Source organism: Triturus cristatus, chromosome 5_1 (assembly GCF_964204655.1).
Source record: "Triturus cristatus chromosome 5_1, aTriCri1.1, whole genome shotgun sequence".
In the NCBI taxonomy this organism is placed as follows: Eukaryota; Metazoa; Chordata; class Amphibia; order Caudata; family Salamandridae; genus Triturus; species Triturus cristatus.
The window spans coordinates 776,866,029-776,893,390 of NC_140587.1; positions in this window are offsets into that span (position 1 = coordinate 776,866,029).

Below are 27,362 nucleotides of genomic sequence, written 5' to 3' on the forward strand. Positions count from 1 at the left end.
GAGAGTTTGTTTTCCCCCTAGAGGCAGGCATCATATCCTTTGGCCTGCGCCCTCCTACAGTTTGGGCCCTTCCCTTCCTCTTAGGTATTGCTCCCTCACGATTTCCTTGATTTGGATCTACACTAGAAATATCATTAGTTTTCTTATTTGTCTCAGAAATTATATCCAGACTGGAGGGTGTGGGGGCAGTAGAGAGCCTTGGAGGCGGGAGGGATAGTGTAATAAAATCCATTGGAGTAGAAGTATCACAGTCTGTAATAGATGAAGTCGTAGTGCTAGGATTCACTAATGTCGAGGAAACCGGTAATCCAGGCGGTCCCCCCTTAACATGGTCAACACATTCTAGCAGTTGTGGTGGGGAGGTAGCATGTTTGAGAGGGCCTAGAGACGATCTTCTAATCCAGTCTATTTCTAGGGAAATACGCTTCTCTAGAGTGGATATGTCGTCAATCAACAGGGATCCAGCCTTTGCAAAATATAAGTCCAATGTACCTGTGGGCTTGGCAGCAGCCTGGGTTGTTTTGCTCCGAGTTTCTCTCACAGTCGCCATTGATGCAGTCACAGTAGAGGCGAAAGAAGGTAGGCCCTGGCCCTGCCTCGCCTGTCCTCGAACGGCCTCAAACGGCCCGCTCTTAGCCCGGTCTTCGCTCCGGGCGCGTTCCGCTGGCGCGTAAGGGCGGGACACTTAAGCAGCACGGTAGATGGGAAAAATGGGGAGGGGCCGGGAAGAGGACACAGGTGTGCTGGCTCAAGGCAACAGCGAGCACCCTGGTCCTCGCAGTCCCGGGGCAGCGGTGTAGTTCAGCAGCCTCCCAGAGTTCAGGATCCGTAGGTTCAGCAGCCCCGAGCGTGGGGAAAACAGCGGCTTCAAGGTCCACCAGGTTAGTCCGGCGAGCGGCACCCGCGAAGCGGGGGCAGCGAGATGTTATGAACTGAGTGGGGAGGGGCCGGGAAGAGGACACAGGTGTGCTGGCTCAAGGCAACAGCGAGCACCCTGGTCCTCGCAGTCCCGGGGCAGCGGTGTAATTCAGCAGCCTCCCAAAGTTCAGGATCCGTAGGTTCAGCAGCCCCGAGCGTGGGGGAAACAGCGGCTTCAAGGTCCACCAGGTTAGTCCGGCGAGCGGCACCCGCGAAGCGGGGGCCGCGAGATGTTATGAACTGAGTGGGGAGGGGCCGGGAAGAGGACACAGGTGTGCTGGCTCAAGGCAACAGCGAGCACCCTGGTCCTCGCAGTCCCGGGGCAGCGGTGTAGTTCAGCAGCCTCCCAGAGTTCAGGATCCGTAGGTTCAGCAGCCCCGAGCGTGGGGGAAACAGCGGCTTCAAGGTCCACCAGGTTAGTCCGGCGAGCGGCACCCGCGAAGTGGGGGCCGCGAGTTGTTATGAACTGAGTGGGGAGGGGCCGGGAAGAGGACACAGGTGTGCGGCTCAAGGCAACAGCGAGCACCCTGGTCCTCGCAGTCCCGGGGCAGCGGTGTAGTTCAGCAGCCTCCCAAAGTTCAGGATCCGTAGGTTCAGCAGCCCCGAGCGTGGGGGAAACAGCCGCTTCAAGGTCCACCAGGTTAGTCCGGCGAGCGGCTATAGTACATTTAGAGTTGAAACACATCTTAGGAAAATCCCATGTCTGCTGCAGCTGATGCCTGCTCTCTCCCCATCTTCTCACACACTTCCAACATCTAACCACACAGTCTCAACAGAAGTACAATAGGTCACACATACATACACGAGCCATCATTGAACACACTTTTATTATCCTTGTGTTGCACTTCAGATGTCATAAGCATTCAGGTTGGTGCTACTGCACGCCTCTACAGTTGTGTGCAAGATAGTAGTAGGCTGGTGTTATTTGGCACAATATCACCATGCACAGGGTGTACATGTTGATGTCACTCATGAACTACATACAGCCCCATCCAGATTCCCAGGATCGAGCACAGATCAAAGTAAGGGTCTGGCTGCGTGTGATCTTCTAGTAGCCTAATTTTTCATAAGAGCTGCTAATTTGTTTGATCCATTATTGAGGTCAGACAGTGACCTGTCACCTTCCACTATCCTGAGATAATACCTTTTCACTGCCTCAGTGTCTGAATCAAACATGCTATGCTCAATAAACCACTTTCATTTCACTTTCCCAGTCATTTCATCAAGTTAACCTTTTTTCAAAATTTAATCATTTACATACTATCTATAAGTAGGCATTCATACTTGTTTTAGCCTTTAAATGTTGCTCCACATAAAGAGATGCCAGTTACTTCACCATGCAACCTCCTTCTCTATGTTTACTGACACCTGCGTATGCACTGAAGAGACATCTGTGTGCAGTGAAGAGCACTCCATGTGTGGGCAATGTCCTCCATATTTAGGGAGAAGATCTCTGTCTACTACTACAACAAGAAATATAATACAGGAAGAGGAAGGCAGCCATATTCTGGTCATTCTAAGCCATCTTTCCATCACAACGCCTTCCTACTCCCCCCTGCTGCTCCTTTGTCAATCTAAACCCCCAAAATGACGGGTGGCCAGAAAGAGAGGGCTCTAGTTTTTCTTAAGAAGAATTTGAGATGATTTGTGAGGGTCTGCTTGGTGAGGGGACAGAAACCCAGCTAAGCATTTCAACATGGGCCCAGATTTGGAGGATCTCCACATGCTGTAGTGCAGTGAATGTTCACACCCGCAGAGGAAAGGAGTGCCGCATTGAGAGGACTTGAGATGCTGGCCATTTTTTAAGTCCCACCTCACAACACGGCACAGAAGGGTCCTTAAAGCTGCCTGCCTCACCCTCCATGCCCAGATTAGTGTATTTTTATTATATCTATGTTGTCCATAACATGTGTTGTCCTGTGAAATACATTGAATCATTGTTTTCGGTTTCCACATTATTCTTCTTTTAAATAATGTATATTTATTATGTTCCATATGTTGCCTTTGCTCCCCCGCAATATGCCTCAATGGCTGCTCTCAAGGAGGCCAGGTCGCCCATGGTAGATGATCAGGTTGCGATCTCGAGACGTGCAGCAGATGACACGGGAAGTGAAAGCCTTCCAGGAGTCAGTATCTGACCAACATAGGTAACTGTAGGGGTTATTCAGGGGGTCATTTAATTTTGGCAGACAGGGTACCCCGCAACAAATATGGTGGGGTATCTTGTCCACCAAACTGACAGTTCGGCGACTCTGTTAAGAATCGGATAAACCGAAATGGTTTCCCCAGCTGGTTCTTCCTGCAGAAACCTTAGACTGACAGCCTGATGAACATTGGACTATTTGTCTATGAACCTCTAACTGTCTCTCCTATTGAAAGAGGATGTTCTGTCGTACGTATTTCCAATAAAAATAATAACAATCACCCCGCCACCAATAGTTTTTTTCAAACACAAACTCATACTTTGGAAGATTGTTTTTTGAAAAATCAAAATGTTTGCTGAGCGACTGCATGAAACATTGTGGCCACTCAGCAAACTTAAAATACTGAAGGTACAGAGGTCTCAGCCAGGCAGGCAAAGATATCTACATACACCAGGTGGTAATCCACTATGATTTATGACCTCTGCCCCTGAACGAAAGACATGCACTTACCATAATTCCAAATAACCCACTATGTTCCTGTCTGACATCCTAGATTGCAGCCATTATGTCTTGTCTCCCTCCACAGGCTTCCAAACCTGCTGTTGTGGCATCTCCATGTTCGTCAGTTCAAATTGGTTTCCCCTCTAGCCCCGTGTTTTGAATTTCTCAGGGGCTGTTGTCTTAGGTATGCACACAGTCCTCTACTTGTAGTTGGTGCAGAATCATTGTCAGGATCAGTATCCCCACTACCTGCAAGAGGAAGATGATAAAAGTTGAAATACATAAAATAAAGCTTGTGCTCAATACTGCAACAGACATGTTTCACAGCAGATCTCTGAAAGAAGTCACACTATAACTTAGTTATATGTATGTATGAATGCAAGGGTTGATACATGTATGGAACAACTAAATATATACATATATATTTTTAATGGTAACTCACCTGCTTCAGCCACGGATGCTTGCTTTGTGGATGGACGCCATTTACATCAGCTGTTGAACTAATGTCTTTGAAGACAGCGGTGGCAAGGTATCCCCTGATGTTGTAGCTAGAGAGAAGATTAATGTGAAATCTGTAATAAGGAGTTATAAATCAATGGATAACTCTTTATTTGATGCAAACTGATGTCAATGCAGAATTATATACGTGAAAGATGAGCAATAATCCATAACAAATAAATAAAAAGTAAAAAGCAGATATTTGAAAGAACATGTTAATGATGATGAGAAAATATGCATGATGAGATATAGTAGTTGATTCTAGGTGTTCACAGACTTACTTGATTAAGGGGTAGAGGGCCGAATTGCTGATGCTAGGATGTCTCCTGATTTCATCTGTGGTGTTGGTCGCATTGTTGACACCACAAGCTGTTGTCTCACTGTAGCAGATAAGATAGGTATATTAGGAGTAAAAGGACATCCAAATAAATACATTCTGATGGAAATGTGATGTGTTGGTTACACAATGGAACAAACACAAAAGGCCCTCTCCTAGATGTTAGCAACTAGGCTAAAGGAATGGTTATTGTATTAACATTGTCATGTCATAGAATTAACAAAACTGCAAAGGATGCTACGTCAATAATTGAATAAACGGGAATATGTGTAGATATGCGGACAACAGAAAACACAATAACTATCCTCTCATTTATGAAGAGAAAGATATGTTTGACCCAAACCCAAAAGAGAAGATGATATATTTACCAGTCTATAACATCAGTCTGCTATGTGTGGCCCAGTTTTGGTGCAGTGCTAGAAGCAGAAGTAGAGGTGGTGGCAGGTAGTAAATGGTATGACAACACAAGCCCTTACAAGTTAATACAAATAAAAAGTATAGGTTATAGTTGGGTAAATTCACTCATCAAAGTGAAAAGGCAAAACAAAAGACTGTTATGCTCCAACAAACAAAGGTATATAAATCCACTATAGTGTGTTAGCGACGATCATAGAATAGTGACATACCTGTTTGTGTTGCAGGGATTATTTGGAGACAGACCCTGTGTGTCACCTTGACACAGCTATAGCAATCAAATTACTCGTTAGTGAGGTATAGCTTGGATCCTATGGAACAAGGCGTAAGGGTCCCACATGTGAGAAAACCCTTTACCTTTTAGGGTGTTAAATCAAACACACAAAAGGTGATGGGAGGAATACTTGCAAACACGGTAACTACTAGCAACTGTCCACCGTAACATACCCACCAATCGTCTGTTGCCCAATGTGCCACTCTAGACAAAGACCTGCCTTATGCAAATCTTTACTAACCTTGCTGCTCTTGTGAACAGTCCATTCTGAACTGTAAAACTAGGTCCCCTTTTGAAAACAACACAAGCAGCCCCATCCTACAGGGTAGCTGAATGAAAGTGAACTTGAGCCCAAAGCTGATTTGATGCAAAAATCCATCAATTACTATATTTTGAGGGTGCTGAGTTGGAACAATAAACCCTGCAGACTATATAACGCTATTAGACTCCTTAGAAGACATGATGTGCTTTATTCTGAGGTTTAGACTAGTTTTAAGCTAAGGCCTCGCACATCTCCTTAAACGTTTTGCTAACTCTGCAATCATCTCAGACTGATTTATGTAACACTTTGATTACTGAAATGTTTTGCACCACAAACTTCCTCAAGAAGAAACATCACAATCATTACATCTTTTTCTGGGTATATTTTAATTGAGAAGAACATGTCAGTTTATAAACAATACATTAAAAAAAGGAGTATAAACAAATCAAATTATGGGCACACAATAAATTACTATGAAATGGTAACTTCTCAGATTTCTAAATATAAAACAGATAATACAGATATCAAAAGATACAATAGTTGAGGTACTCATAAAACCTGGAAAGGAAAAAATAGGAAAGGTGGACTAGGGAGGAGATGATAAAGATAGTATACAATATGTAGGAAACCATGTATTATAGATAGTTGGAAGATAGTAGCGATAATATCATACAAATATAATATTTCAAGTGAAGATATTTAAAATAACTCAACAATTTCCAATAGGTGAACAGTAAGTCCTAATTCAAATAACAGTGTTACTGGCTAAAGCATCATCAGTCCTAATGATAACATCAAATCATTACATCTTTAATTTATTTTTCATGCAACCTTAACTCCAGAGGTCTGTCCCTCCACATATAATTCACAATGGCCACAGTAAGTAACCGAAATTAATATTTTATTTAACTTTTCTGTATGTAAATGTGGGTCTGTTGCAAAATAAAAACTTCTGAACTTGCTACGAACTGTGGAATATTGAAATATACATAATATTTAAAAGTTAATTACTAAATGATGGTTGAGTATTTCTGGCACCCAATTAACAAGGGCATTGATGTCCATAAACAGATGTTTACAGCCAAAAATAGAACTATGAATGCCTGTCATCATCAATCCACAAAAATATTTATGGCAGGCGTGAATGAATATATTACTTTAGATTTCTCCACTATGGATACGAAGAAATTGGTAATAATAAATTGTGTGAAATGGGATGGAAAGGGGATGCTAATGGGACTGATTAGCCTTGTGAACGCCCACAAACAAGAACATTTATGGACATTCAGAAACCAAAATCGAACCCTTTGCCACCTTCAAAATGATCTGAAAGTTACTCCAGCAAAAGGCTGAAGTAACTCTCCATAACGAAATAGGAAGGTGAACAGATCTACCCCCAGATTTTCTAGGTATGAAGGAGAAGGACTTTCTGCATGGGTAAAAATGTTTTCCCTCTAGAAAAAAATAAGAAAAATTAGTGTTTGCATAGACGTCTCCATTCTCCAATCTCCCTTTCCTCAAATCTATGCTGTGTAGCGTTTTGCTCATGGGAATAGCAGTCCCCGAAACCTGTACCTGTCGCAGTTTCCTGGTTTGTAAATTTTCAAAAAAGTTGTATATCTACAGTCATACATAGGCGTATTTCTCAGTGTGCACAACTACTTCTTTCATGATTAGGGTCCATGATTTTTTCTATAAACTTTGGGGCTTACTCACAAAGGGAAATTCTGGTGCAAAGATGTCCACAGATGGAGATATCTGCATACACTTAGTTGCAGATCTCTGCGCAGATGGTATCCATCCTTTCCAGGCAGAGACATCCTCCTCGTAGTGGACTTACGAGTCTCCACCACCTAACATGAGAGTGCAGTGCATGCTATGATTGTATTTATGACTGTAAAATTACAATTAGTGAATTTACAGTCAGATTTCTGCTCTATGCCTGTTTGGGGAGCTCACCGCTTCTGGGGTGGAGATCTACCCACATAAGAGAGGCTGAGGAGTGAATCTCCGGCTGGAGACTCGAGAATAACATTTGTAGGAACAGAAAGTACTACTCCTGCAGAACTACTTCCCTTACTCAAAAATACCTTTGTGAAAAGGCCCTCAGCTGTTATATCCAGCATCTAAGCTGTGTACTTTACACTCCCAGAACAAACCGTTTCTAAATATGTGTTTATATCATGTAGGGTAAAGGGTAAAGCAAAGATGTTATATTACAATTCACATTCTCAGATGAAGCACTGAAAACATGGTGTACTCCACATGTAATGTGCCTGCAGAATATGACTTGGAATACATTGCCAAGACAAAAACAAAAACAAACTTGCTGAATTATTTGCAAACTGCCAAATCATATAGTTGGTGCTGCCAACAACCTTGTGAACCTTTTCAAAGTTGCTTCAACATTAGTCACTGCTTGAAAAATGCAAGAATGTTTTCTTTGTCTAGAGTCTAATAAATCTTCCCTTAATAAAATAACTCACATAGGACTTGCTTAATACATTTGCTGGATATGTTGTGAAAGAAGAGACTCTCTGTCTCTGACAGTCAATGGTTTTTCTGCATTTTTCACTTCTACGTCTAAAGTTTACTTTTGTTCTTTGAATTGCCCAAGAAAGCTCAGAATGTTGTCCTTTGCTAACCTTTGTATATTGTAGCTGAGTATGTCTACTGTTTCTACGGTCTTAATTACCCGTGCCCCAGAGTGGTTGAGTATACCTGTCTACCTAAGGAAATCCAATTCCACTGGGATCTGTTGTTCCTGTATTCCCAGTTTAACCTAGCTGTTCAAAATGGGGCATAACATGAAGATGTTGGTGTTTTCTGCACGAAATTCACATCTCATTATTTACTGGGCATTTATTTTTCATCTGGTATATAATGACCAGCTGATAGGTACTTAGGGAAAGTTGCAAGGTGGGGACTTTATTAGATTTTGCAGTTCCAAAGTGCAGTAAACATCACACCCCTCATAATTCAAAAACCTGCGAAAACAGGAGTTTGTGTAGGTGTCCGAACTTTGAGAATAGGTCGTAATTAGGACTTACACTGGAGGGTCAGACACTGGGCTGAGTATTTCATTCGTTTCTATGGGGAAAATATATCTACTCTAGCTGCAGAAGGACTTAACATTGTTAGTCAGCCACATGAATTGCACTCAATGGACTAGGAATTTGATCTATCTATAAGCTGAGTATGGGCTACCTTCCAGAAGATACATGCCAACTTTAATTCCTATTTCTCTGCTTGGGCTCATGGAGTTCTGTGGTTTTTGGAAGAACGACCACACACAGGTACGATGCAAAAAAATTATTTATTGGCTATAATGTAAGAAAGAGAGCTGCCCGTAAACGAGAAAGAGCCTCGCATAGAATTAAGAAACCCCAACTGCTGAACAATCCCGCGTCATCAACCCCCCACAATATTCTAAGTTCCTTACTGTCATTCTGGCACTGCACGAGAAGTAACCAGGACCAGACCGACATCAAGGAATATAATACGTTCCATCGTCTTTCTTGGGGTCATCATGATCTTCAGGATCAACGCTTACTCCATGTGACATCGTACTTTAGTTTAATTTTTGTTTAGTCTTGTTTTAGTTACTTTACTTTCATTTAGGCATCAGCATTTTCTCTTTCAGCGATGCTTGCCTCTCACTTCTATTGCTATGATATCCAGGTCAATTTTCCACTTCCACTTACTTACTTACGATTTACTCACCAGCGACATATAATACAAATGGAGGTAGGTATCAGCTTTTACCTGTGGTTGGCGGTGGAAACCCAGGGACATAGATTTGATGCGCCCATCACTGCCTATCAATTCCAAGGTGTTACCAACAGAGCTCTGAGGCTATAAAACTAGAAAACTTCCAAATTACTGACACAGTAAAATGCTGGTTAAAAAATAACTAATTGATGTGGGAAGTTCTAAAATTGTGGGACTGAGGAGTGCCACCTACCACCAGGCACAGGAAGATAACATCAGCTGGTACCAAACTTAATAACCAGGACAAAATATTCATTTGTAATGCCTTTTTTTAAGACTTTATTAATCAAGGCAAAGAAAAGCAATGTTGTGCTTACCAGATAATACTGCCCAAGTCTATTTCATAAGAACAAACATTTTGGGGCTCTAGATCATCTTAGCCCATGCCTCAGTTGGTCACAAGCTCTATCTGTGCTCCACAGTATATCCTTAGAAAATGACTGCAACTACAAAACCTTGCCTCCCACATAGATGTCAGAGCAAGCAATATGTTTCACACCAATAGAATGCTATGAACGTTAATTGGTCCTCTGTGCAAGCCAGAGCAGATTTCAAACTGCTACCCTTCACTTACATTGCACTTAATGGCACTGGCCTTTGGTAATTAATTAATAAACCCACCATGTATTTACAACCTAGTGTATTCAAATTATGTTACCTTACCAGACCTTATCATCTAAATGGTTTTAAACAGTCACAAATGACTCAATGCTCTCTGGGGCCTATTCACAAACGTTGTAGTATGGTTAGTACTAATACAACAGTACTACTCATCTACTACAAAATGCTAATCACAAACCTACATGCATCGACCTCCACGTCCACCTCCACCTCTCCTATCTTTCCTGTGCATAGATCTTTGCCCCGACTGTGAAGATCTCTTCACATGTAAGCCTATGTTTTGCGGTAAAAATTGAAGGAATGGGGGAGTAACTGTGAAGTGAGGAATACTTACTACAAATTGGGAGGGGTTTAGGGACAAATAAGTAGGTTATAGGGAGAGCTAACTAGGGGATTACTGAGGAACAGACACTCACCTACAAAAAAGTAAGCCCATTGCAATTCACAAACTGCACTTCTAAAACTACTACAGCCAAAAAGGTCCCAAAACATCTGTAAATATGCTACAACTCACACTTGGTTTGAAGGACAAGGGAACCCAATACAATTGGTCAGGGACCTTGGGTAGTTACAAGTTTTAAACACAGTGGTCCCTAAACAGGGGCAATGATCAAGGAGAAGGATGAATATAGACTCAGAGTCAGTGCTATATTTAAAGCTGTCCAGACAGACAGGAATGCTTTTAATTTATAAAATTGAACGAAAACAATAAAGTGGGACACAAGCCTGAATCCTACTTAACACGTAAAAGAGCAAAAAATACAAAATATAGAAGCAAGAAAAGGCTCAGGAAAAGCGACTTGTTTGTATGTTACACAAATAGAACAAACAGGAATGCGATGGGACACCGTTACACATAAATAATATTCAATAGAAAAGTGTCTATGGTGTACATTAAGTCAACGACGTTTTGATCCCTTTTAAACATTTTTGGGATCATCACCAGGACATTATGTTACATACCTGAATACAATTGCTTGCAAATGGAGAATAAGGGAGAAGGAAAACATAATAAGAATGAGGAAATTTAGGTAAAAACAGCATGAAGTAATATGCAATGCATGTGGGGAGGTGAGATCTTCGGCGTAATATTGCAATCTATATCGGTGTCACAAAAAGAGGTGTGTACAAGAAATGGGGTGGTGAGTCGATGTGGGGTGAAAGCCGGTGTGTCATGTGGCACATTTGGGGTAAAAAACGATATTCTCCATCGTCTAGAAAATTAGCATGCGGGGATCATGCTGCGGGGCTGGTGAGAATGGAAGTGAGAGGTTAATGCGATAAACCTCACACCTATATTCAGAGGAAGGTGACACTTGGACCGTGTATTGCCATGTGCGAGAATCATGCCGTAGAGCTGATAATCGTTTAAACCAGAAAAGTCTTTCAGGGAGTGAAGAGTCAATGCAGTGAGCCGCATTACTTCATGCATAGTGAAAAAAAATAAGTGAATGCGTGTACCTTAAATCAGTCCAAAGCCACTGATGTATCTGTTAACCGCGTTGGCGGTATCGCACCGACTGTGCTTGGAGTGCCAAAGGGCACCGGGTAAACCAAATTGAAGGTTAACCTGGAAAGGAAACGAACATTGAAGACATTGCTGCGAGTGAGGCAGTTGCCGGGGTGACTATACAAGGAAAAGGATGGAACCATACCGTGATCATATGGTTATAATCTAAAGATACTGTGAACTGCGTCCTCGGTTTAACCAGTCGGGTTGCTTGAATAGGTCTTGATGGACCTAGGGGGGAACGAGTTAATGAGAATATTAGCATTGAAGCGCATGGCCATAAGCAGTGCACCTGGGCGGTATCGTGGATAGGGCTTTCCTCGTCAGTATGAATGGCCGGAGTCAAAGTGTCTTCAGTGTAGTCATCTTCAGGAAAGTGAGTGAGTGCCTGTCTGTTCCGCTGTGCTAAATCGTAAGGTGCCAGAAGTGGTAGGTCATGTGATCGGTCACAAGACCAACATGCCAAGTGCTAGCTGTACTGTGGTTACTACCGCGGCCATATTTAGAGGGTGAAGGCAAAGAGTGCCTCATGATAAATACAAGTAGAAAGGAAAAGGAGCATAAAGTAATTTGTTATGGAAAGCATATAAGCCAGAAAACAATTGCTGCATATCAGTATTCATACTAGGAGAACGAAGCAGTGTCACAAGGGACCGCTCACAAGGAAAGGGATATATGTTTTGCTTGAGTTAAGACAACAGTTCAGTAAACTGAAAAGAAACACTGGTTCCATGAGGGAAAAGCCCACAAGTTAGATTATGTACAGTGGCAAAATACATTAGAATGTATACAGTAGTGATTAATGCTACAGTGCAGTAAACTAGAAAGAAGCACTGGTTCCATGAAGGACAACCCCGTAAGTTGGATTAAGTACTGTAGCAATTACATTTGAATATATACAGTAGTAATTAGTGCTGTGGACATGGCATTTCAATATGCATAATGTAGAATAGATGCAAAGTATCACAGGGTGCAAGGTCCTGCGACAGAAACGCTGAATATTCATTGAAAGGTTAAGCATAGTTAGAAGGGGTAGAATTAGGAGAGGGCCTTTAGTTTAGAAAGTTTTTTTAAGGTATGGAGACAGATCCATGTTGCGGAAGACAAATACAGTGTGGTTTAGGGCAAAGTGGTCCAATCCTCAAGTCGACTGAGACCAGTACATATACTTCCAGTGCGTAGGATCCACTTAAGTTCTTCTTTGTTAAGGAGTTGCGAGATGTCCGCGCCTCTTGGTGGTGGTTTAATCACACAGATGATGGTCCACCTGATGTCATCTTCGGTGTGTCCAGTGGCTATAAAATGTTCTACAAGTGGGGCATTTGGTGTTTTGCAGAGTAGCCGGCTGCGATGTTGACAGATCCTGATGCGTGCTTTCTGTGTTGTCTGCCCAATGTAAATTTTGTTACGAGGACATGGAATGGCGTAAATAACATTACAGATGTTACAGTCAGAAAATTACCTTAACTGTGTTTTGATCGTACCAAAGCAAAATTCCTTGCATTCAATTGTAAATTTACATGCGACACAGTTACCACATTTAACATGGCCCATGAGTGGTTTAAAGTCCCAGTGTTCATTCAATGTGCCAGTGGGTTTAGGAGAGGGTAGTGCAGCTCAGACTTGGGGTAAGTCCAGCACCACACATGGCCAACCCTTGGAAAATAAATAGTAATTTATTATACATTTTAAATAAACTTTTTTAAAAATCATTAAAATTAGCTCTACCTAAACCTTCTTGTAATGTTTAATAAATATTATACCATAGATTGTTTTTAATGTATCTTTAGATAAATATTCATAAATGAGTTAAATATATTTAAATTCACACATTTTGAAAACATTTTTTAAGATAATAGAGTTGTAGCTTTTTATTTATTATTAGCTAAATAAACATTTTTCATTAATATTTAACAAGCCACTTTTTTTTTAGTAATCATCTAAAATGTAATAACTGTTTTATTTTTCCCTATACAAGATCCTATTGAGGTCTTCTTCTGGTGACGTAGTAGGCCGGGCTGGTGAGACAGCCATGTGGCCTGCTTACAGCGGAAGTGAATGGCGTACCTGACACGGAGGCTGAAGCTACAGGGTCCTGTTAGCGGTGAGGGGTCCCCGGTCCACCTCTGTTGGGTGTGGGGGGTGGGGCAGGAACCTGGGCCCAACACAGGAGCAACTAGTGGCAAGCATCCCAGGTCCAGCATATCAGTGTGCAGGGGGCAGCTGGACCTGGGGCTGAAGGAGAGACCTGTTGGTGGCCAATGAGGCCAAAGGGATCTTGTGCCTAAAATGGTTTAGTCTAGGGGGCCATAGACATCACGAAAAGGCACAAGGCAGGGTTGTCCTCTATCGTCACTGTTGTATGCCCTGGTGGCTGAGCCCCTGGCATACACCCTCCGAGATTATCTTATGCACGGGGGGATACGCTTTCCGCACTACAACCTGATCATCTCTGCATATGCGGATGATACAGTCCTACATGTGCGGGATCCAGAGCATAACTTATCTACTGTTCTTCGGGAGGTTGTGCGGCTTGGTGGGCATTCCGGCTTGCGAATCAATTGGGACAAGTCCCTAATATTCTCACTCACTGCGGCCACAGCACCAATACAACTGGAGTACCTGTTGCAGTGGACGACTGGCTCAGTGTGATACTTAGGGATACAGGTCCGCACTGACCCATTGGTGGTGTTGCTGGACAAACATGGCAATGCTGTGCGGCGGCTCACAGAGGTGATCGACCTCTGGATAAGGCTGCCTCTGTCGCGTAGTGGGTGTATCGCCATTATGATGATGGTGGTTTTGTTTCTATTCACAAACATCTCGATTCTCCTGCCTCGTGCGGTATTCTGTAGCTTGCGGACTTTCCTGGTGCACTTGGCCTGGGCTGGGAAGCAGCAGCGAGTGAGCTGGGACACATTAACTCTACTGTGTGATATGGGCAGGTTGAATGCCCCAGACCTGGAGGCTTCCCATAAAGTTGCGCAGTGTAGTGTACTGGGTGCACGGCCCAAGTGACTTAGCAGACTTGTGGCTTGAGTGAGACGCTGCCTCCCCCTTTCTTTGTCTGAAATGCTATTCAACAAGTTGACGCACGGTACAATACTTTTGATTTGTTAAACATAGTGTCATACTCCTGGAAGAGAATTGCTGAGGTGCAGGCTCGGTCATGCTTTAATCACCACAGATACCGCTGGAATGGTGTATGTGATTACCTCTGGGTCAGGATAAGGAGCGGCAGGTGCATTATAGGGGATGGTGCTGAGATGCATGGGTGACTTCTTCCAGGATGGGGAGATGCGCAGCTGGGAGCAGGTGAGCATGCAGGGCGACACGCATGCTGGCATGGCTCATTTTCATTACCACAGGACAAGACATACAATAGCAAACTGACGAAGGAGGATTTTGCTGGAACCACCAGAGTTGCCAGCTTTGACATACCTTCCACAGAAGGGTATGCCTCAGCACATTACAGCAAAATTGGATGCATGCCATCAGGAGGCGCGAAGGGTAGGCTGGACTGGCAAAAGGACCTAGGAATATTCATTAGCGACAAACAGTGGACTTAATGTTGTTCGGTCAGCAAGTCCATTTCCCTGAATAGACGCTACCGCTCAATACATTTTAAATACCTCAACAGGGTGTATTACACCAGTCCACCTGTTCCATTACGGGTTGAGGGACAGTTCTTACTACTTTCAATGCAGAGAGGAAGTGGCAGGGGTTGTCCATGTAGCATGGTTCTGTCCAGGGTTGCAGCACTACTGGGATGCAGTACTGTGGGAGTTGCGGGAGATAACAGGTGAGCAAATTGAGGTGTACCCCCTGTTGGCACTGCAAGGTTATGACAAGGACGTGCCGAAGTCCAACAGGAGGTTGATAGCCCTGAGACTACAGCTTGCGAGGTGCAGAATAGCACTGTGTATGGCGAAGGGTATGCTCCCAACGCTAAAGGGTTGGCATGTGGACATTGCGTATTGCTATCATGACGCATATCATGACCTGATATCTGGGGACCTTATCAGGCTTCTCTGGGTCAGACAGGGAATTCTGGTGTTGACAGTGTGGGGGAGGGTGAAGCAGCAATGGCAGGAACGAGGTGCAGTAAGCAAATTAAACCTCTGGGGCTGCTTAGTGTGTGCACTGCTCAATAGGAAGAGCGGTGTGAGGGACTGGTGAATGCAATCAGTTGCATCCCTGTCCCAATGGAAGGAAAGTGTAATCAGTTCTTTTGGATGAAAGTAAGGGGATGTGTGGATTATTTACTGGTGAGTGTTTCGGCCCTTGCTGTGATTTACTCTACGTATGCATAACTGCACACCTGAGTGTATGCTCTGTAATAAGGTCACTGGTGCTGCCCCTACTTGTTCAACACTTGCCTCACCTGTGATTTATATGCCATTAAACCTAGTATGGTTGTTCAAGATGAAAATATATATTTTTTAAAAACCTAGTGCAAAGCATTATGGTGGTATTTACTGTCAACGCAAATCAGGATTTGTAATGGAAAGATGGAACTCAAAGTACTTGTGTCAAGGTGACATACAATGGGTGTTACATAGGCATTAACATGCAGCCACTCATGGGTTTTTCTGCAAATCCCTACCTACTAATGATTTTACACTAATTTGCACCAAAACCGTACACCTCCTCAAAGCAGGAGTAACAGAGGAGAAATGTTTTAATTTCTCCATACCTTTCTAACTCTACATGTGTGCTGCATTGTATAGTACACAAACAAAGCATATTAAGTATTAAAGCATACTTCTGTACTGGCAGGGATGCCTTGCAGTACAAAACCTATAGTTGACAGAACCAACACATCCTCGCTCTATCATGCAAGGTACAGATCCTTGCTCTGTAGTGCAAGGGTGTGTGTGTTGGCGTACACGAGTAAGCGAGAGTAAAACAGAACTACATCTTATTAGATGGGGTGCTGTTTTTCACTCTCCCTTTGACACAACACAGCACAGCAACTTTGGTTGCTGTTCTGCTTTGTGTCACACTTTAGTAAATTTCCTGATAGATATAAACCAAATTTGAAACACGGAGTGGTGTTTGGCGCATATTTATTTTTGTTCCTGTATACTAATCACTAACGTCATATTTCAGCACATTTATATATTCAGAAATTGGCATATGCAATCCACCATCACAAGAGCTTCTTGAACAAAGCTGCAGTTAGAGGGTTGACTGGGTAAGATCTGTGCAATTTGAGGAAAGCTGATGCTGTCAGATATCTTACTCAAAAGATAGTTATAGCCTCAGAGATTGACTTGGTTCCTGAGCTTGAGTCTGGAAGATATGTGTAACATATGCAATAGGTTGCTCTTTGGGGTCTGATTTTTCACAATTGTTGTAACCGGGGGGATCGATTAGAGGGTTGAGTTTATAAGATCTGTGGACCCTGAGGAGCTGCTTCGAAAGCCTATAAAGCATGTGTAAATGTGCGAATACATTCATGTGACGACTGCATCTGTATTAATATCTGTGTAACTGTAGAATTGTTTTTCTGATGAAAGCTAGAATGTGTAGGATCTGTTTTATATAAGCAAAGCTCAGTTTCCTAAATTTGGAATCTATGACTTCTGTGCCGATCCCAACTAGCAATGTCTCAATAAAGGTGAAGAATAGTTTAGTTTGAAGTTCCAGAAACGTGTAGAGTTAGCGTGATTCCACATCTATCTTAAATAACTGAGGGGGATATTATCAAGAAACGGCGTTAAAATTATCACCGCTTTAGTGGCAGAAAACTACCGCTAAAGCGGCGATAATGGGCTTGATGATATGCCCTTGAGAATTCCCATAAAAGCCCATGTTCTGGTGTCAACATGGGCTTCTATGGGAATTCTCTGCGGCATATTATCAAGCCCATTATCGCCGCTTTAGTGGCAGTTATCTGCCGCTAAAGCGGCGATAATTTTAACACGGTGCTTGATAATATGCCCCTAATTCTTTTTTTTAATCTTTAACGCCTTTCTTTGGTTTTAACTTTACTGATTTTTAAGTCTCTGTCCTACATTTGATCAACTATACTTGCACTATTGCAAAGACTTTTGCAAATTTTAGTCCCTCTTGCTTAAAATTAACCAAGAATCGGTATGAGGAACTTCGTCATGTAAATCTGTAAATTATTACTCTTATTAAGTGTAAATTGTTCTGATTGGAGTACCCAAAATATGTCTTTGCCTAGGGACCCAATAATCAGTGTTGGCTGATAGGGAATGGGGGTGGGGTGAACTTGTGGGGGTAGAAAATTATTAAAAAAGAAAGAACACTCACCTGCGGTCGCAGCCGCCGCCTCTCCTCTGGCTCAGGAAGCACCCAAGCTCTTCTAAGCCAATCACAATGCTGCAATGAAGCGTTGTGATTGGTTCCCTAAAGCCGTTGTGATTGGTCTGAGCACCGTAGTTCGGCGCTCAGATGGGGACAGGAAGCCTGTGCATGTTCCTCACAAGGCTGTGCATTACAGCCTGGTGGGGAAGATGCAAAGTGCGGAGGACTGTTTGGCCAGCCCAAGAGACCGACCAAACTGTCCTGCGCACTTTGGGAGTGAAAACCACTCCTCCCCCTGGCCCCTGCTCTGGCCAGCCCCGCCCTCCTCACACTTAGGAACGGAAAAATAAAATGACAATAACGTTCTGTTATTATCATTTTATTTTTTCCTCTTCACTGCTCTTAAAGCGGTAGGGCGACGCTCCTGCGCCTAAGCGGGGGAGCCGCCACCGCGCAATCATTCTTATGATGCCACTGTCCATGAACTATCCTAAGAGGGCATACGTGGGCTGAGAATGGATGATAAATTCAAAGTTCTTTCGGACAGAGGCCCCCTGAACAAGTTTGGCTCCGGGCCCCCAAAGTTCTTAAGATGTCCCCGAAGTTCACGGGTAAACAGCACAACACGGGGCATACAACCTCATGCCACGCACAGTTTAAACGAGGTCGCGCAGGAGGGAGCGGAGGTCACCACGTAATACAACGAGCGACTTTATGACAGGTGAGCACGTGGCAGTGTGCCAGCCGACTCCCTCTATTTCAGAGATCCTGCCTTTTGATAAGCCTGAAGTAACATTGCATGCGCCTCCATTGAAACGCCTGAACGGAAGTACAGACAGTTTTCTATCAGTCAGTTACAATCCCTAGCTATATTATTTACCTGTCGCCGTGGGTGAACGTATGAGGCTTGCTTGCCTTGCGTGAACCCCCGTTGCATGCAGATGTTGCAACCCCAGGGATTAGTCAGCCTCGCTGGATGTCTGAGACGCCCGGGGCTGGCCCGTGCTGCAAACCCCGTTAGCATGACTGGAATTTAAACTCCTACATTTACGTCTCTGCGCTTCCAGGCTCATTAATATCCGGATAACGTTCTCCACTGCATTGAACTGCTTTGTACACGTCTCTCTGACTTGGTGCGGGCAGCGGTGGGGGTGGAAATCTGACAGAGCTTTGGCATTTTGGATGCATTTGAAGCATCGTTACGTTAATAACATGTTTATGCGTGTCACAGAAGGAGAGCGCTGCACAGTGTCAAGCGTGTGCTGTCGCAGGAATCTGTCTCCTTCACAAATGTTTTATCTGCATTGGAGATAAAACGAAATTCCCATATGTAATCCTTTCCCCCCATGCTTGTGTTGGTTTAACCGGCCTCGGGGCTAATGTCTGATAAGTCAAATTACACGGGCTAATCTGCTTGAGAGCGCGGTTAAAACCAAACACTGCTACCAGGAGAGCGCTTGTCGAGAAGTGAGAAAGGCCCATGTTGCCGTTTTGGAAGGGGTGTTGTGTAATGTCACTCAGACACTTGTGAAGAATGTTCGGAGCCAATGACAGACGTGAACTCATGGAAGCACTCCCCCGACGCTGCCCACACGGACACTGCAGAGGCAGCCCACCTTTCCTAGACAGACAGAACGCAGGAGATATTGGCTCTTCTCAAAGCAGCTGCCTCATAATGAGCAGCGAAAAAACAAAGGGGAAAAAAACAAGAAAACAAGCATTGAAAATGCAATGGGTCTCGCCTTTGATAAAGTTAAAGCCATTTGGTTTGCTAATGGTATTGTATTCTAGCTTTGCATTAGTTAGTGTATATTTGTGATATGTGCTTATATTTGCATGTATTTGCTCTCCCTTTCGTCTGCCTCATGCTATTGTAATCCTCACTATATGAAATTAACACACATACTATTCTTCAATTCATTCACCTCACAAATCTGAAACACTGCTCTTTTCCTACTAACGCTATGCTTTAAACTACTACACAGCTAACAAAACAATTCTAACTACATACAACTATACATATCACAAATATACACTAAATATACACTAAAATCTTGCTTTTTTACAGTATACAAAAGGCTCTGCAAAAATCATGTAATCAGAGTTGAGACTCAAGTGCACAGCTAATACTGTACTGCTAAGAATTTCTGCGGGTGTATTTCTGTGTACAAATACAGAAAAGTGTAGTCCATACATACAACTTTTTGGAGTACTTGAAATGCAAATATAAAAGGCATAACTGAGCTCTTAATCCACACTTAAAATGACTGTGGTAGTTTACTTTAGGTGCAATTGACAAGTAAAGGTTGGCATAAACAACTGTAAGACACAAAAATGTACGACTGTGACATTTTCTTACGTTTTGCTCGACAAATTGTGCTTTAACCAATACTCTCCGACACTCCTAGGCAAATGTAAAGCAATGTTATTTTTGTCCACCACAGAGAAAGTAGCAAAAAGACAACCCTGTGTAGCTTCCTATTTATACCTGTATTCTCAGCATACAACTATGCAGAGGCTCTAATGAGCAAGGCAGATGCTGAAGTTGATATTGCAGTTAAATTATTGTAAGGAAAGTCAAAAGCCATTTGTAGGAAATGTTTGACTGTCCAAACAGAATGTAAAGAAAAAAAGCCTATAACCATGTAAAAATATTTTTTCATCTGCCCTGGTAGGGAAAAATTCAGCGCACACACGTTCAAAATTGAAGTAGGATGCATGGAGCCTTATCATTAAAGTAACTATCATCGAAGGGAACAGATACAGTTTTGCTTTAACAGTGGACACAGCGTATGATATTTTAAGGCAAGTGAACAAACATAAAAAATGAAGACTTCACAGGAATGTGTGCTAAAGATGCCCATTTCAAAACCAATCATCGCAACGGGTTTGAAGGCTTGCGCTCTCTCTTTCTACAACTGAAGTGCTGCTATAAAGAACACAGTTGAAAATGGTACAAACACGCAATTAGATGTGTCTGAATTAATTAACATGGCGAGCCACAGGTCAGCTTTTTGTTGGCCTGGCAATACAGAGGCTTGGATCATATTCACAATTGTCTTTGTCTCAAGTTGGAGTTTGTGGGGCCCATGCAGAAGGGGTGCTATTAGGAACCGTCTCGCTTTCACATGTTCACATCAAAGCTGAGCCCCTCTGAAAGAAGAACGGCGGGGCCGGGGAGGCGTTAGCCGCAAGCGCCGTGCCTAGTTCAGAAAAATATCCTTCACTGAAGGAGTGCAAAATGGTTTTAGGTGCGTTGTCGAACGCAAGCAAGGACGTTGTTTGTAGGAGGTGTTTGTTTGCATCATTAACTGGATGTGCCGCCCATCAGTTCAGTTTCAGAATCCAAGACGAATTTGAACACGTGAGAATGGTGGTCCTATGTTGTACAAATATCACATTAATTGCATTATTTGGGTCTGTTTACACATCAATATTTCAGTGAAAGAAATGTCTTCCCTAACAGTAAGGCCCTTGATTGAGTTGCTTACAGAAATTAAAGCAGCAGCACAACGTTAATATCATGAACATTAATTTGTGCATATTATAGAACTTTTTGTCCATGGCAGAAACACATCCTGGCAGCTTGTCTGGCCCTGAGGGGTGCCGGGGTGACCTTGTGCACCATTTCTGGAAGCGCACCTGCCACAGGAGCCTTATAGGAGTGTCCTGGCTGCCAACAGAAATAGGTGTGATCCTGAGCACCAGCGCTCGCTAGGAGACAGAGAGCAACGAGGAAACAGCTCAATAGCCTGTGATTTCGGGCAAATCGCTTAATTCCCCCACCCCCCTCCCTGTCGAGTTTGCACGATATTAAAAGCTGCCCCCCCCCCCAAAAAAAGTTTGGCAACACTCCACGGCTTTCAGGGGATGCTAGCAAGCAGATGCTTACAACTATAAATCACTCGCTCTTAAATGTGGGGAACAAAGCAGGATTTCCCTTGTGTTTCAATTGCATGCTCGAATGAATATAGCAACCCACATCCCCTGTCCTTCATGGCAGACAGATGGCCATGCAGGACAAACTGCGGACTTCAGCAGTTCACAGCAGGTTCAGGGGAGCCCTGCAACGCCAGGCCACACCGAGGACTTTCTGTAGCAAGTACATTAATCGAGTCTGCCTGATGCTCACGCCGGAGCGTGTAACTGCACTTATGTCAGCGAAAGCAAAACTTCCTTACAGCACACCACGGACGTGCACATCCTGCGCTTTCCTTGTACCTTTTAATGTAAAGCAGGGACTAGATATCACATTTCAATAAAAAACAAGCGCTCGCCATTCCCACTGTTTTTTTTGCATCGCGCTTTCACTTTAAAGTGAAAGCGCGATGCAAAAATAAACACGCGGCGCCATGTCTCCTTTTGAGACGGCCCATCCGGCCAGGATCGCAGGGCTTGTTGACATAACACACCTCTTGCGATAAGAAACTGCTTCATGACAGCCGTGAAGCAGGAGAGCCAGTCCAGGTGGGCCGGCCCAAAAAGCCAAAGCCAGGCAACCCGGAAAGCTCATTTCCAATGGTAGGCCACCGTTTAGCATAAACGGTGACGCCAGCCAATGGAAATGAGGGGCGGGGCTTCAAACCCTCTTCTCAAAGTCCTCTCTCACAAAATCTCTCGCAGAGGCGGAGCAGCGCTTTGTGCTGCAACGCACGCAAGACCTAAAAACACTGCCAAAGACTGTCATTTTGAATAAAATTGCTATAGTATTGCACTGGGCATGCATTCAGAAAGCAGGGGGGCAGTTGGCAGAATATTGCTCAGGGTGAGGAGGTACTGCCGAGAGAGTATTGAGCTTAAGGTGGTGAAAAGGCAGTAGAGATGAATTAAACGGAAGTGATATTAAAAAAAAGGAAATTGAAAAAGTAAGTGAGAATGATGGTAAAAAGGCCAAAAAAGATAGTGCGACATAGAGGAAGTAGATACAAGTACTGGTGATACCATTGGGTCTGATTTCTAACTGAAAGTGCCTTGTCAGTCACTGATGAGTTCAGGCACTCAATAAGTCGTCATACACGCACTGTGTTACTCGTCCTTGTGCTCAAATATCTTATATTCATCCTCTTATTGACTTATTCTTGTATTCACCCACTTACTCATCCACAATAAAAAGGACACACAAACTCAACAAACATATGGAACATAAATTAAAAAAAGAAAAGTGGGAAAAAGAAAACACGTTAGCACCTTAAATCGATGGGCTTAGGCTTGCAATACAAGATTAAACGTAGCAATGGGTGGCCATCTTGCAATGGATTGTGCACAGCATATTATTACTTTCAAGTTCCAACGTAACTACCATATTTATAGGAAATGTGTTGCCCATTGTGGAACAATAAAGCCACAACACCAGAACAAAATTGCTGCTCAGTTAACATTGCACTGGGAGTCCACCTTAGCATGCAAACGTCTATAGTATATTCCTGTTGTACTGCTCCACGGCGGCCATCATAATGCTTCTAAAAATGATGGACATCTTGGAATGGTAAAACAGTGACACACTGTGGACAATACTATTTCAGGATCAGAATGACTTCCTACGTAGAAATAGTGGCTGCACAGGATGCATGATACTGCTGATGAAATAAGCAGCAAGTGAGAAGACGAACAAAAGAAATGAAAGGGAATATATGAAAGTAAAAAAAATGGAAAAGTAAAGGTCCGGCCTCCAGCTCAGATACTAAATCACGCTCCCTTTCTTTAGGCAGATGTGTACATGTTATCAGGTAAAATGCTATTACACACAGGGAAACAGAGCCAACGGCAGAAACGGGCAAACCCATTGCCCAATGGAGAATGTGAATGACAAGTGAACAGACAAAATAGGGCCTGCCAAAAGACCATCTATATATGTATATGCATGTAGAAGTTTTTAATGTTTTTTTATTAAATTTTTCTTTCATACTACACCTGCCAGACCCTCTGAAGAAGGTCCAGCAACAGCTATCAGAGTTAAATTCGTCTAGATGGAGTATGTTTCAAAGGAAGTAACTAACGCTAAAATCCTTGCCTACTACAGTAATCTGTGAGAGTCCATGAAACAAAATTCCCAAAATGCATTAACACAGTGTAACTCAGTGGAATATCAAGTCAATCTTAAATGCCTATTGGCGATAACATATGATTTTCACAATAAGTCAGGCATATTGCCTTTGCTGTAATGTTTCATAATAAACAGAAGACCTTTGGTATCTGACATAACTTTTCCTAAAGTACCAATCAGGCCTATACTTTTTTATCACTGATTCATCACCATAACCAATTCCCCCTATTACATTGAGCATTCATTTACTTACACAGTACAGTCATAGAATTAAAAATATGTGCAAATTGAGAGTTCGGGAAACAATATACATCCCCTCCTAGGAATTTCCCAGTGCAAATCTTCAACCCAGGTTTTTGTCAGAGAGATAACCAATACCAGAAGCTCTTGTCTAATATAATTATCTATTACAATCCATGTAACCCAATACCTGCCTAACGACTTTTACACGGTGTAAAAAACACCTTTACAGGTCTATTGCTTTTAACACATAATTTTTACAATAAATAAGCCTGGTCTAGTGCTTCTGTCATAACTTTTCATAATAAGCAGTTCATACCTATGGCATCTAGCATAACATTTTCTATGAATGAATAAGCCTATTGGCTTTATCATTGACCTCTTAACATAATCAACTGAGGCTTTCGGTGCACATAAACTTATAACCATTAGGCACTCAGCCATTAATAACTAGTCAAATATAAAAAAAGGAAAATATTTACAAAATTTGTATTACACATATTTATACAATTACAATTGGCAAAACAATATACAACCACTCTGAAAAGGGCCTAACCCGGATTATAACACCTTCAATCTGAAACTCCAAGAGTTTTTAAAAGGGGTAACCAACATAACAAAATGTGGGTGTACAGCCTTTAACACAGTGTAGTAATAAAAACCCATTCTTAAATGCCTACTGGTTTTATTAAATGGATTCCATAATAAAATGGTCAGGTCTACTACCTTTGTTGTAACTTTTTGCAATAGATATATCAGACCGATGGCACCTGTCATAATTTTCCCAAAGAGCCAGTCAGGTATATAGCATTTATCATTGACTTGTCGTCATAACCAACTAAGGCCCATTGAATTCTATATAAGATTTTAAACAAGGCAGGCATCAAACATACACCACCAAATCCCTACTGCAGTAATCTGTGAGAATCAATGTACATGAATACCTGTCTACAGGCTTTAACACAGTGTAACAACAAACCACGCGTAAAGGCTTATTGGCTGTAACATATGCGTTTCATTATAAATAGGCAGGGTATACTGCCTTTGTTGGCAAACAAGCACTCTTTTGCAGTGAAAGAACACAATGTGTCTACCTAGTTAAAATCTGTACTCAAGGAAATCAACATTTATGTGGCGCCACAGCTGCTCTCTCAATGATCATAAAATTACAAACGTAGAAAATTACAGTTGGCAAAACTATATGCAACCCTTTTAAAACAGAACTAACTTGGATTCTCAAAGTGCAAATCTTCTGCCCAAGTGTGTGTCATGGGGCTAACCAGCAACAGAATCCTTACCACCTACAGTAAACAAAAAACCTGTATGTATGCTTTGACATTGCAATGGCAATCCACCCTTTAAGGCCCTATGGATTCAACATATGCTTGTCACAATAACTAACCCTGGCCTATTGTGTTTTGACAAAACATTTCATACTAAACAGGTAAGACATATAGCCTTGATCAGTGGTTTATCACCATAAACCCAGCTCTGCTCTGTCAGTATAAGCTTTTTTATGAGGTAAAAGGTGTAATACAAGCAATCTTTTGCAGCAGAAGCACATATCTTCAGCCCAATCAAAATATGTACTCTAGGTAATCAATATTTAGGTGGACCCAAAGCCTTTCTCTCAATAGTAGTTCATAAAGCTCTTTTTCTGTTGATCATATAAAGTAGCTGCGCTGGTAAACCAGGCCTAAAAATATAAGAGTAAAATAATGAGGAGAAAAAGGTAATGCGGATAATGCTGTGGAAAGAGGAAATAGCAGCAGAGTGTCTCCACAAAGAGTGAGGAGCAGAGTGAGAGTATGAAGAAAATTAGAAAGCGACAATAGCATGAAAAAAAACAAGACTCTGGATAATATTTAGGACAGAGCCAAAATAAGAGAGTGAGGAGTCATAGAAAAGCAGGAACTAAAATTAAGTGGTGGATGGGGAAGGCAAAAATAGGCAAGAGGAAGAAACACAAACAGGAAAATACAGAATGACGAGACATAAATAGTGCATACATGGAGGTAAGGAGAGAAGGAGGTGAGAATGAATGAGAAATAGAAACAGGCAGCGGTAAAGAGGAAAGGGCTATTAAAGTGAATTTAGAGATTAACTGAGGACAAATAGACAGAAAAAGTAACTGCTAGATCAATATGAAAAACATGCATCTGTGGCAAGTGTTAGATAACATTTGTAATTTGAAAGTTTTGTAAACTACTGCATGTAATCTTACAGTTACTTTACTGTGCTGAATTTATTGACACTTCTTGGTGGGCATGGCCATTCCTTTCTAGAGTCCATTCCACTCACTCACCAATGAACTTTAATGCAATATCACACTGCCTAGGCCACATAGTGCTAAAGGGTGTTAAGACTGCTCGATAGGAAGCTGGGCTGTTGTAATATTTAAAAATTAATCATAATTTTTTCTCATGAGAGCAGGTCGGTATCTTGGCCACTTTTTAGGTTTCAATAGTTTAAAAAAGCGAGCACTTGTTTGGATAGTAAAGCAAAATATCATGGTACACATTACTGTGAGTTTGTGTTTTACATTTTGAAATCTTTATATAGATTTTTTCCTAATTGTAATTTTTTTTTTTTAGCAGTTAATGATCATAGGCTCCCTTATACGTTTCTATATAGCTTCTGTGCACACAAAATCATTCCTGCCCAGTTTTATCTGCTTTACGCAGTTTGCCCATTTTGCATTACACATATACTATATTTGTAGTATACATACTTTTTTATTTTTATTTATACAGCTTCAAAACATGTACAGTAATTTTTAATAAGAGTAATTTTTACATTACTTATATTTAAAAAAGTATATTTTAAAAAGTACTTACAAATCAGTGTTATATTTCTATCACATATTGTTTAATTTATATTTATACATGAATTATTTTTATAATTGTTTTTATCACAGTCTTTTGTAACATCCTAACACATTGTTTGCTATTTTATAAACATTAATTTAAAAAAGTACATTTTTTACATTGATTTATATTGGATCGACATTTGTATTTTTATTTTACTACCGTTTTTATAGGTTGTTTGATTTTTTAGTTTTTCTTTGTGATTTTAATCTGTTGATATAGTATGCAATTGTGCTTACAGGTTGCTGTTCTGCAGTTCAGGTAAGGCTATTTTAAACTTATTTTGTAATGGTTTCATGGCTGGAAGGTGTTTAGACATAATTAGGCTAGTCTTTGTTATCGGACATTGTTTTAGTGCATTCTTTTTTAGTGTAATATGTGTCGGTTAGTTTACTCAACTGCGGAAGGCCACATTGTAATGCTTATTTGCAGTTTATCTGTGTATTCTTTCTGCATAACATTGAATTAATGCTTTCTTCACTGTGGTTTATTTTATAAAGGTGTTATAAGTGTTTTTTGGGTGAGTGTAGATTTTCTTTCCTTTATAAGTTTTTTTCGGGTGTCGGAGTTTATTTTTACTTGATATATATATATTTTCTTTTCAAGAAAAAAAAATTAGTTATTTTGAATCCTAAATTAGTCTTGCTTTTCCTTGATGTTTTGTTTTCCTGGAGTGTTTTTTATTT